Source organism: Oncorhynchus gorbuscha, linkage group LG17, assembly GCF_021184085.1.
Source record: "Oncorhynchus gorbuscha isolate QuinsamMale2020 ecotype Even-year linkage group LG17, OgorEven_v1.0, whole genome shotgun sequence".
NCBI classification, from domain to species: domain Eukaryota; kingdom Metazoa; phylum Chordata; class Actinopteri; order Salmoniformes; family Salmonidae; genus Oncorhynchus; species Oncorhynchus gorbuscha.
This window is the reverse complement of record NC_060189.1, coordinates 47,073,001-47,086,143: the sequence shown is the minus strand read 5'-3', so window position 1 is coordinate 47,086,143 and position 13,143 is coordinate 47,073,001. Positions and strand designations below refer to the sequence as shown.

The 13,143-nt window shown below is 45.2% G+C and overlaps 1 protein-coding gene across 3 annotated transcripts in view; it reads left to right on the top strand.

Annotated features, from left to right (window-relative positions):
• Positions 1-13,143, top strand: part of LOC124001287 (catenin alpha-2) — a 724,530-nt gene that overhangs the window by 671,095 nt on the left and 40,292 nt on the right. The window lies entirely within an intron of this gene.

The window sequence follows — 13,143 nt, the reverse complement described above, 5'->3', positions numbered from 1 at the left end:
CTACTGCTGCTAGGAAGCCTTCGTCAGAGAGAGAGAGAGAGAGAGAGAGAGAGAGAGAGAGAGAGAGAGAGAGAGAGAGAGAGAGAGAGAGAGAGACTCATAAACACACACAATCAATCAAATGTATTCATGAAGCCCTTTTTACATCAGCCGATGTCACAAAGTGCTGGACAGAACCAGCCTAAAACCCCAAACAGCAAGCAATTCAGATGTAAAAGCACGGTGGCTAGGAAAAACTCCCTAGAAAGGCCAGAATCTAGGAAGAAACCGAGAGAGGAACCAGGATCTGAGCGGTGGCCAATCCTCTTCTGGCTGTGCCGGGTGGAGATTATAACAGAACATGGCCAAGATGTTCAAACGTTCATAGATGACCAGCAGGTTCAGATAATAATAATCACAGTGGTTGTAGAGGGTGCAACAGGTCAGCACCTCTGGAGTAAATGTCAGATGGCTTTTATAGCCAATCATTCAGAGTTAGAGACAGCAGGTGCTATAGAAAGAGAGTCCAAAACAAGGTAGCACGTCCAGTGAACAGGTCAGGGTTCCATAGCCGCAGGCAGAACAGTTGAAACTTGAGCAGCAGCACGGCCAGGTGGTCTGGGGACATCAAGGAGTCATCAGGCCAGGTAGTCCTGAGGCATGGTCTTAGGGCTCCGGTCCTCCGAGAGAAGAAAGAGAGAAAGAGAGAGAAAAAAGAGAGCGAATTAGAGGCATACTTAAATTCACACAGGACGGGGCCTCCCGGGTGGCGCAGTGGTTAAGGGCGCTGTACTGCAGCGCCAGCTGTGCCATCAGAGTCCCTGGGTTCGCGCCCAGGCTCTGTCGTAACCGGCTGCGAACGGGAGGTCCGTGGGGTGACGCACAGTTGGCCTAGCGTCGCCCGGGTTAGGGAGGGCGACGCTAACCCAGGGTGTCCTTGTCTCATCGCGCACCAGCGACTCCTGGGGCTGGGCGCAGTGTGCGCTAGCCAAGGTGGCCAGGTGCACGGTGTTTCCTCTGGCGCATTGGTGTGGATGGCTTCCGGGTTGGATGCGCACTGTGTTAAGAAGCAGTGCGGCTTGGTTGGGTTGTGTATCGGAGGACGCATGACTTTCAACCTTCGTCTCTCCCGAGCCCGTACGGGAGTTGTAGCGATGAGACAAGATAGTAGCTACTACAACAATTGGATACAAAGGGGTAAAATTAAATAAATTTAAAAAATTACAAAAATTCACACAGGACACCGGATAAGACAGGAGAAGTACTTAGTCAGCCACCAATTGTGCAAGTTCTCCCACTTAAAATGATGGTCTTGGCCATAGTGGAGTTTGGAGTGTGACTGTTTGAGGTTGTGGACAGGTGTCTTTTATACTGATAACAAGTTCAAACAGGTGCCATTAATACAGGTAACGAGTCGAGGACAGAGGAGCCTCTTAAAGAAGAAGTTACAGGTCTGTGAGAGCCAGAAATCTTGCTTGTTTGTAGGTGACCAAATACTTATTTTCCACCATAATTTGCAAATAAATTCATTAAAAATCCTACAATGTGATTTTCAGGATTGTTTTTCTAATTTTGTCTGTCATAGTTGAAGTGTACCTATGATAGAAATGACAGGCCTCTCATCTTTTTAAGTGGGAGAACTTGCACAATTGGTGGCTGACTAAATACTTTTTGCCCCACTGTATAACAGACTGATCCTAGCCCCCCGGCACATAAACTATTGCAGCATAAATACTGGAGGCTGAGACAGGAGGGGTCGGGATACACTGTGGCCCTGTCCGACGACACCCCTGGACAGGGCCAACAGGCAGTATATAACCCCACCTACTTTGCCAATGCACAGCCCCCACAACACAAGAGGGATATCTTCATCCACCAACCTACTACCCTGAGACAAGACAAGAATATAGCCCACAAAGATCTCCTCCACGGCACTATCCCGAGGGGGGCGCCAACCCAGACAGGAAGATCGCGTCAGTGACCCAAGCCACTCAAGTGACGCACCCCTCCTTGGGACATCATGGAAGAGCACAAGTAAGCCAGTGACTCAGAGGGGAACTGGCCAGGCAGAGACAGCAAGGGTGGTTCGTCGCTCCAGTGCCTTTCCGTTCACCTTCACACCCCTTGGCCAGACTACCCTCAATCATAGGACCTACTGAAGAGATGAGTCTTCAATAAAGACTTAAAGGTCGAGACAAAGTCTGCGTCTCTCACATGGATAGGCAGACCACCAGAGCTCGATAGGAGAAAGCTCTGCCTCCAGCTGTTTGCTTAGAAATTCTAGGGACAGTAAGGAGGCCTGTGTCTTGTGACCGTAGCGTACGTGTAGATATGTACGGCAGGACCAAATGAGAAAGATAGGTAGCAGCAGGCCCATGTAATGCTTTGTAGGTTAGCAGTAAAACCTTGAAATCAGCCCTAGCCTTAACAAGAAGCCAGTGTAGAGAGGCTAGCACTGGAGAGAATGATCAAATGTTTTGGTTCTAGTCATGATTCTAGCAGCCATGTTTAGCACCAACTGAAGTTTATTTAGTGCTTTATCCGGGTAGCCGGAAAGTAGAGAAATGCAGTAGTCTAATCAAGAAGTGACAAAAGCACAGATTCATTTTTCTGCATCATGTTTGGACAGAGTTTTGCAATGTTACGAATATGGAAAAATAGCTGTCCATCAACTATTCTTGATATGTTCGTCAAAAGAGAGATCAGGGTCCAGAGTAACGCCAAGGTCCTTTTGAGACGACTGTACAACCATCAAGATGAATTGTCAGTTCCAACAGAAGATCTCTTTGTTTCTTGGGACCTAGAACTAGCATCTCTGTTTTGTCCGAGTTTAAAAGTAAAACATTTGCTGCCATCCATTTTCCTTATGTCTGAAACACAGGCTTCCAGGGAGGGCAATTTTGGGGCTTTACCATGTTTCATCGAAATGTACAGCCGTGTATCATCTGCATAGCAGTGAAAGTTAACATTATATTTCCGAATGACGTCACACAGAGGTAAAATATATTGTGAAAACAATAGTGTTTTCCCGAAAACGGAACCTTGAGGAACACTGAAATTTACAGTTGATTTTTCAGAAGACAAACCCATCCACAGAGACAAACTGGTATCTTTCCGACAGATAAGATCTAAACCAGGCCAGAACTTGTCCGTGTAGACCAATTTTGGTTTCCAGTCTCTACAAAAGAATGTGGTGATCGATGATATCAAAAGCAGCACTAAGGTCTAGGAGCACGAGAACAGATGCAGAACCTTGGTCTGACGCCATTAAAAGGTCATTTACCACCTTCACGAGTGCAGTCTCAGTGCTTTGATGGGGTCTAAATCCAGACTGAAGTGTTTCGTATACATAGTTTGTCTTCAGGAAGGCAGTGAGTTGCTGCGCAACATCTTTAAAAAATGTTTTTGAGAGGAATGGATACAGGCCTTATTACTACAACTTTTAGTGAGTTTGTTTATTTTATTCAACATAGGATGGCCAAACACAGGGAGCAGCTCTTTCAGTAGTTTAGTTGGAATAGGGTCGAGTATGCAGCTTGAAGGTTTAGAGGCCAAGACTATTTTCATCAATGTGTCACGAGATATAGTATTAAAACACTTGAGTGTCTCACTTGATCTTAGGTCCTGGCAGTGTTGTGCAGACTCAGGACAACTGAGCTTTGGAGAAATACGCAGATTTAAAGAGGAGCCCGTAATTTGCTTTCTAATGATCATGATCTTTTTGTCGTAGAAATTCATAAATGTATCACTGCTGAAGTGAAAGCCATCCTCTCTTGGGGAATGCTGCTTTTTAGTTAGCTTTACAACAGTATTAAAACTACATTTTGGATTGTTCTTATTCTCCTCAATTAAGTTGTAAAAATAGGATGATCGAGCAGCAGTGAGGGCTCTTCGATACTGCATGGTACTAGCTAGTCGGAAGACTTCCAGTTTGGTGTAGAGCCATTTCCGTTCCAATTTTCTGGAAGCTTGCTTCAGAGCTCGGCTATTTTCTGTATACCAGGGAGGTAGTTTCTTATGACAAATGTTTTTTTGGTTTTAGTGGTGCGACGGAGGGAGTCTGGAAGGGCATCTACGAATCTTTGGCTTGTCCGAGAATTTAGATGATCCTTGGTTGGGGTCTGAGCAGATTATTTGTTGAGATTGCAAACATAATAAAATGGTATATATATATATATATTTTTTACCCCCTTTTTCTCCCCAATTTCGTGGTATCCAATTGTTAGTAATTACGATCTTGTCTCATCACTACAACTTCCGTACAGGCTCAGGAGAGACGAAGGTCGAAAGCCATGGGTCCTCCAAAACACAACCCAACCAAGCCGCACTGCTTCTTAACACAGCGCACATCCAATACAGAAGCCAGCTGCACCAATGTGTCGGAAAAAACACCGTGCACCTGGCGACCTTGGTTAGCGTGCCCGCCTCAGGAGTCGCTGGTGCGCAATGAGACAAGGATATCCCTAACAGCCAAACCCTCCCTAACCCGGACGACGCTAGGCCAATTGTGCGTCACCCCATGGACCTCCCCATGGCCGACTGCGACAGAGCCTGGGCACGAACCCAGAGTCTCTGGTGGCACAGTGTCCTGGATGATTATTTTTAAGTCTAACACTACGGGTAATGGAGTCACCATTGACTAGGGTGTTCAATTTATCAGAGCTAATGCTGGGAGGCTTTGGCGTCTCAGACCCTGTAACTGGTGAAGGAGAGACCAGAGAATTCTCTGACTCTGATTCCGACTCTTTTCTTAATGGCGAGAACCTGTTGAAAGTTTCTGTCGGCTGAATGAGCGACACCGGTTGAACATTCCTACAGCATTCCCTTCCAGAAGCCATGAGAAAATTGTCCGGCTGCGGGGACCATGCGAGGGCATTTATACTACTATCTTTACTTACTGGTGGCACAGACGCTGTTTCATCCTTTCCTACAATTAAATGACAATTGCGTCTGAAGCTGGGCTTGCAGCACAGCTATCCTCTCCTTAAGGTGATCATTCTCCTGGATATTATGAGTACAGCGAATGCAATTAGAAGGCATAATGTTACTGTTACTACATAGCTTCGGCTGGTGAAGGTCCTGTAGAACCATGTCCACATAAAGCGTCCGGAGTGAAAAAGTTGAATGAAAACAGTCAAGCGAGGGAAAAATAAAACATATAAAACCATAAAGTTGGCAAGTAGCAAAAAAATGTGAGCAACAAATCTCACAGCAGCAATGTAAACAAGTCTACAAGTTGTGACCGGAAATGACAATGTCTGCTGTGCGGAGCACACACCACCACCACGTGTCTCTCCAAACAAAGCCGTCAAAAAGTTGAAAGGAGTGGAAAATAAACAAAGAGAACGGTTGTGTCAAACTCCATGATTATAACACCTAGCTTTGGCCACAAGGCAGGCACAGTACTGTACTTTTGGGAGCACAGACGGCCATTGTTCAGGGAGATTGGTAGGGGGTTCCGGCAGGGGGTCCTGCGCCTGTTTTGCCAGGATGAGAAGTGATGACAGTTGGGTCTCATCGAATCCCACTGAGTCGTCCCACGGTGTCCCGTGGCTCACACACGAGCACACACACAACCACGACCCCCTGCAGCGAGGGCCATCTGAGCGTAAGCGCATTCACACAGAGTTTAACAAGTGTCTTTATGTTCTTTGCAACTGTGTGAGTGGGCTATACCTCCTGCTGCTAGTAAGTTTGAGGTGCATGCTCCTGAGTCACATGTTGAAAATGGATGCCACTTGATATAAATGGGTGCTATTCATTTAGAAATGTAGACATGGACTTGATATGTACACATGCTTGCTATCACACACACAAACACACACACACACACACTCACACTCACACTCACACTCACACTCACACTCACACTCACACTCACACACATGCACGCACGCATATACACACGCACGCATGCTCACACTCACACACATACAGTATATTAGCTCATAGGCGACACATACTTACTGTACACACACACACAAACACGCCCCCGTACACTCACATTTTCACATAGACACACGCACACATAAAAGATGTGGTTAGCCTAGCCACAGGTGTCCTGTCCACTCGCCCTGGCCTGTCATGCCACGGTAAACCCTATTTACCTTCTCACGTTAATGTGAAGGAAGTACCAATTGGCACTCCACAGCGTGTGTTGTTATTAGAATAGACCAGATGAAAGGTGATCAGCCATCTTCTGTGTCATCTCAGTGTGAGCCGACATGGCGAGCATGTCCAGGTTCACACCCACTGTTCCTTTCATGTGTAGGGTATCATGCAGCACACACAGACAGCGCTGACACGAGGTTATCTACTCCCCACTGGGGGGGAAAAATGGTTCAATCAATCACATAATTTCAACCAAGAAAAATCAATGTGATGACGTTGAATCAATGTGGAAAACTGATTGGATTTGCAAAGTGTTATCAATGTAAGGAATTATGTTTTTTTTCTTTTCAGATTTTGTTTCACTGAACTTTGAACCTAAGTCCAATGAAAGGGTGAAATGTTTGCCTGATTACATGTTGAATTCACGATAGTTGACAACTCAACCAAATGTAAATCAAAATTAGATGTTGAACTGGCGTCTGCGCCCAGTGGGTCTCTCTTTGTGTCAAACACACAGAAACCACTAAGTTAGCGCTCTCTCTCTCTCTCTCTCTCTCTCTCTCTCTCTGCTCTCTCTGTGTGTGCAACACATTCTGACACTACAGGTGTGAGGCAAAGGATATTTTTTGTTAATTTGACTGCACGACAATTCTTACACCGCCATCTCCAGCGTGAACATGGCTTTATTTAACTTGCTTCTCTCCCTCTCACTCTTCCCTTTTCTCTCTCTCTGTCCCCCCCCCCCCTCTCTCTCTCAGTAATCCGGGGCGGCCCCGAGAGCCTTTGTTCCTCGAGCGGCTTTTCTTGGTGCAGTGCTCCGCTTGTCACTTCTATTATACTTATGCGTAGAGCTGAGTTATTAGAATCAAACATGCATAATAAGAGGAACGAGCAAACACACACACTCTCTCTCACTCTTTTCTTTTTGTCGTTCACAGACAGACATACTCACACAGAGACAGAAAAGACACAGACACTCACACTCACACAGAGACATACACATGCAATGGCTTGCGAAAGTATTCACCCCATTGTCATTTTTTCCTATTTTGTTGCCCTATTTTGTTGCCTTATCATTTGATTTATACAACATGCCTACCACTTTGATGATGCAAAATATTTGATATTGTGAAACAAACAAGAAATAAAGACAGAAAAACTGAAATCTTGAGTGTGCATAACTATTCACCCCCGACCCCCCCAAAGTCATTACTTTGCTTTGTAGAGTCACCTTTTGCAGCAATTACAGCTGCAAGTCTCTTGGGGTATAATCAAATGTTATTTGTCACATACACATGGTTAGCAGATGTTTATGAGAGTGTAGCGAAATGCTTGTGCTTCTAGTTCCGGCAATGCAGTAATAACCAACGAGTAATCTAGCTAACAATTCCAAAACTACTACCTTGTATACACACAAGTGTAAAGGGGTAATATGTAAAGATATATGAATGAGTGACGGTACAGAGCGGCATAGGCAAGATGCAGTAGATGGTATCGAGTACAGTATATACATATGAGATGAGTATGTAAACAAAGTGGCATAGTTTAAAGTGACTAGTGATACATCACATAAAGATGCAATAGATAATATAGAGTACAGTATATACGTATACATATGAGATAAATAATGTAGGGTATGTAAACATTATATTAAGTAGCATTGTTTAAAGTGGCTAGTGATATATTTTACTTCATTTCCCATCAATTCCCATTATTAAAGTGGCTGGAGTTGAGTCCGTGTGTTGGCAGCAGCCACTCAATGTTAGTGGTGGCTGTTTAAAAGTCTGATGGCCTTGAGATAGAAGCTGTTTTTCAGTCTCTCGGTCCCAGCTTTGATGCACCTGTACTGACCTCGCCTTCTGGATGATAGCGGGGTGAACAGGCAGTGGCTCGGATGGTTGTTGTCCTTGATGATCTTTATGGCCTTCCTGTAACATCGGGTGGTGTAGGTGTCCTAGAGGGCAGGTAGTTTGCCCCCGGTGATGCGTTGTGCAGACCTCACCACCCTCTGGAGAGCCTTACGGTTGTGGGCGGAGCAGTTGCCGTACCAGGTGGTGATACAGCCCGCCAGGATGCTCTCGATTGTGCATCTGTAGAAGTTTGTGAGTGCTTTTGGTGACAAGCCAAATTTCTTCAGCCTCCTGAGGTTGAAGAGGCGCTGCTGCGTATTCTTCACGATGCTGTCTGTGTGGGTGGACCAATTCAGTTTGTCTGTGATGTGTACGCCGAAGAACTTAAAACTTACTACCCTCTCCACTACTGTTCCATCGATGTGGATAGGGGGGTGTTCCCTCTGCTGTTTCCTGAAGTCCACAATCATCTCCTTAGTTTTGTTGACGTTGAGTGTGAGGTTATTTTCCTGACACCACACTCCGAGGGCCCTCACCTCCTCCCTGTAGGCCGTCTCGTCGTTGTTGGTAATCAAGCCTACCACTGTTGTGTCGTCCACAAACTTGATGTTTAAGTTGGAGGCGTGCTTGGCCACGCAGTCGTGGGTGAACAGGGTGCACAGGAGAGGGCTCAGAATGCACCCTTGTGGGGCCCCAGTGTTGAGGATCAGCGGGGTGGAGATGTTGTTACCTACCCTCACACCTACCCGCACATCTAGCCACTGGGATTTTTGCCCATTCTTCAAGGCAAAACTGCTCCAGCTCCTTCAAGTTGGATGGGTTCCGCTGGTGTAAAGCAATCTTTAAGTCATACCACAGATTCTCAATTGGATTGAGGTCTGGGCTTTGACTAGGCCATTCCAAGACATGTAAATGTTTCCCCTTAAACCACTCGAGTGTTACTTTAGCAGTATGCTTAGGGTCATTGTCCTGCTGGAAGATGAACCTCTGTCCCAGTCTCAAATCTCTGGAAGACTGAAACAGGTTTCCCTCAAGAATTTCCCTATATTTAGTGCCATCCATCATTCCTGCAAATCTGACCAGTTTCACAGTCCCTGACAATGAAAAACACTGCTGTTCTGGGGATGGTATTCTCGGGGTGATCAGAGGTGTTAGGTGTGCGCCAGACATAGCGTTTTCCTTGATGGCAAAAAAGCTAATTTTTTGTCTCATCTGACCAGAGTACCTTCTTCCATATGTTTGGGGAGTCTACCACATGCCTTTTTTTCGTTAAGCAATTTCTTTTTTCTGTCCACTCTTCCTTAAAGTCCAGCTCTGTGGAGTGTATGACTTTAAGTGGTCCTATGGACAGATACTCCAATCTCTGCTGTGGAGCTTGGCAGCTCCGTCAGGGTTATCTTTGGTCTCGTTGTTGCCGCTCTGATTAATGCCCTCCTTGCCACCTTGTGAGTTTTGGTGGATGACCCTCTCTTGGCAGGTTTGTTGTGGTGCCATATTCTTTCCATTTTTTAATAATGGATTTAATGGTGTTCCGTGGGATGTTCAAAGTTTTGGATATTTTTTTATAACCCAACCCTGATGTGTACATCTCCACAACTTTGTCCCTGACCTGTTTGGAGAGCTCCTTGGTCTTCATGGTGCCGCTTGCTTGGTGGTGCCCCTTGATGCGTTGCGTGGTGTTGCAGATTCTGGGGCCTTTCAGAATAGGTGTATATATACTGAGATAATGTGACAGATCATGTGACACTTAGATTGCACACATGTGGACTTTATTTAACTAATTATGTGACTTCTGAAGGTAATTGATTGCACCAGATCTTATTTAGGGGCTTCATATCAAAACTTTTCAGTTTTTTATTTTTTATAATTTTTTAAAACATGTTATTTTTTAAATTTCACTTCACCAATTTGGACTATTTTGAGTAAGTCCATTAAATGAAATCCAAATAAAAATCAATTTAAATTACAGGTTGTAATGCAACAAAATAGGAAAAACGCCAAGTGGGATGAATACTTTTTCAAGGCACTGTACATGCAAAAAAGCACACGCACACACACAGAGAGACACACACACACACACATATTCCCCCGCCCTAGCTGTCTTCTAAACACAGTGATTGGATAACACTGTTGATAGGTCAGCCATAAAATTGAACTCACTAGTGTCTGGGCAGTTTATTTCAAATGAAACAAATTCAAGTAATTCCGCAATGCCCCCGCCTGTGAAGAAACCTGGAAAGCGCCGTTCCTAATCCCCGCCGAGCCGCTGAGTGTATTGGGCACGTGCTCTATAGTGCCACTGCACTAAGCTCCCAAGGCACGCTCTTGTTGTTATCAGTAAGCAGAGGAAGGGATTTTTGGATAAGTGAATTCTGGAGAGCGGGAGAAGAAAAAAAGGACCCTCACCTAGTACCCCCCCTTCCCCCTCCTATTATGACATCCCAATTGGCCCCTGTGTTTCTTTGTAAAGCTCCATTGAGAAAGTTTGAGCACTTAACTAACCTTTTGAGCCGCCATCTTTATTTCATTGACAGTTGGGGTGGATTCCCTTTAATTTAGCAGAGGAATTGGAACCAGACCTGTAAAATTGTCAATACACTTTTTACAGTCGTGGTAAACACTTCATTGATAGAGGTAAGAGGTGACATACAGTTGCGTGTATTGTGCCACAATCAGGGAAATGTACTCCTAAATACTTTTGCATAAGGCTTCACTGTTTGAGGTTGTGACTCTCCTATTAGACTTGATACAGGTGTGTGACAGCCATACAGCCAGAGCTGGCCCTGTTGGCAAGATAGACAAGTCAACCTTTTTCTACCTCTGCTTTTTCTCTTTTTTGTATTTGCAGTTGCTAGCTGACCACGATCCTTTTTTATTTCAGTTGAGTTCTTGTTTTCACTGTGGTTTTACCTGCCTCCCTCAAAAGGGGGAGGTAGCACAAAATGTAAAAGGGGGTAGCTCAAAATGTATGCCACCAAAAAGACTTCACACCCCATAAGGCCTTGCTGCTGTGACCAAGTTGCAAGTGATGTTCTTGATTGGTTTATTAGCAGTGTCGCTCTCCATTTGAACATCATCAATAAAGAATGGTGCCTGAGGGGGATGGCTGCCATTTTACCAATTGTGCGATTTTGTATGTTTTTTCGCATTGTTTGTAACTTATTTTGTACGTAATGTTGATGCTACTGTCTCTTATGACTCAAAAGAGCTTCTGAAAATCAGAACAGCAATGACTCACCTTCAACTGGACAAAGATTTTTCTTTAATGAGTCTGATGTGAAGGATATAATGTTGCTCCGGGACAAGGCCCAAATCCCTGTCATTCGCATGAAGAAAAGAAGGAAATACAGGGGTTCAGATCAGAGTGCCTTGTGAGAATTTGTCAGCGAGTGAGTAACCTGCCACTACCATTCATTCCATTAGCCAACGTGCAATCACTGGAGAATAAACTGGATGAGTTCCGCTCGAGACTATCCTAGACTATCTTATGTTGCACCTAGTCGTGGCTGAACTACGACACGGATAATATACAGTTGGCTGGGTCTTCTGTGGATCGGCAGGACAGAACAGCTATGTCCGGTAACATGAGGGGCGGGGGTGTGTGTCTATTTGTCAATAACAGCTGGTGGGTGATGTCTAAAGGTATTGCTGGCCTGAGGTTGAGTACCTCATGATAAGCTGTAGACCGTATCTACAAAGACAGTTTTCATCTATATTTTTTGTAGTCTTCTATTTACCACCACAAACTGATTTTGCACTAAGATCGCACTCAATGAGCTTTATAAGGCCATAAGCAAACAAGAAAATGCTCAACCAGAACAGCGCTCCTACTGTCCAGGGACTTTAATGCAGGCAAATTTAAATCCGTTTTACCTAATTTCTACCAGCATGTCACATGTGCAAAAAAACTCGAGACCATGAAAGCTCTCCCTCGCCCTCCATTTGGCAAATCGAACCATAGCCATTATATCCTCCTGATTCCTGATTACAAGCAAAAACTAAAACAGGAAGTAACTCGCTCAATATGGAAGTGGTCAGATGACGCAGATGATGCTACGCTATAGGACTGTTTTGCTAGTACAGACTGGAATATGTTCCGGGATTCATCCAATGGCATTGAGGAGTATACCACCTCAGTCACCAGCTTCATCAATAAGTGCATTGATGACGTCTTCCCCACAGTGACCCTACGTACATATCCCAACCAGAAGTCATGGAGCTAAAGGCTAGAGCTGCCACTTTCAAGGAGTGGGAAACTAATCCGGACGCTTATAAGTAATCCCGCTGTGCTCTCAGACGAACCATCAAACAGGAGAAGTGTCAATATAGGACTAAGATAGAATCCTACTACACCGTCTCTGATGCTCGATGGATGTGGCAGTGCTTGCAAACTATTACGACTACAAAGGGAAACCCAGCCGCGTGCTGCCCAGTGACGCGAGCCTACCAGATGGGATAAATGCCTTTTATGCTCGCTTTGAGTCAAGCAACACTTAATCATGCATGAGAGCACCAGCTGTTCTGGACAACTGTGTGATCACGCTCTCCGTAGTGAATGTTGACCTTTAAACAGGTCAACATTCACAAGGCTGCAGGGCCAGACAGATTACCAGGATGTGTTCAGAGCATCCGCGCAGTGTCTTCACTAACATTTTAAACCTCTCTCTGACCGAGTCTGTAATTCCTACATGTTTCAAGCAGACCACCATAGTCCTTGTGCCAAAGAAAGCGAAGGTAACCAGCCTAAATGACTACTGCCCCGTAGCACTCTCATTGGTAGCCATTAGGTGCTTTGAAAGGCTGGTCATGGTTCGCAACACCATCATACCGGAAACCCTAGACCAACTCCAATTCGCATACCGCCCCAATAGATCCACAGATGACGCAATCTCAATCACACACCACACTGCCTTTTCCCACCTGGACAAAAGGAACACCTATGTGAGAATGGTGTTAATTGACTACAGCTCAGTGTTCAACACAATAGTGCCCACAAAGCTCATCACTAAGCTAAGGACTCGGGGACTAAACACCTCCCTCTGCAACTGGATCCTGGACTTGACGGATCCTGACGGGATCTGGATCCTGACGGGCCACCCCAGGTGGTAAGGTTAGGCAACAACATGTCTTCCACGCTGATCCGCAAAACGTGGGGTGTCTTAGTCCACTCCTGTACTCCCTTTTCACCCACGACTGCGTGGCC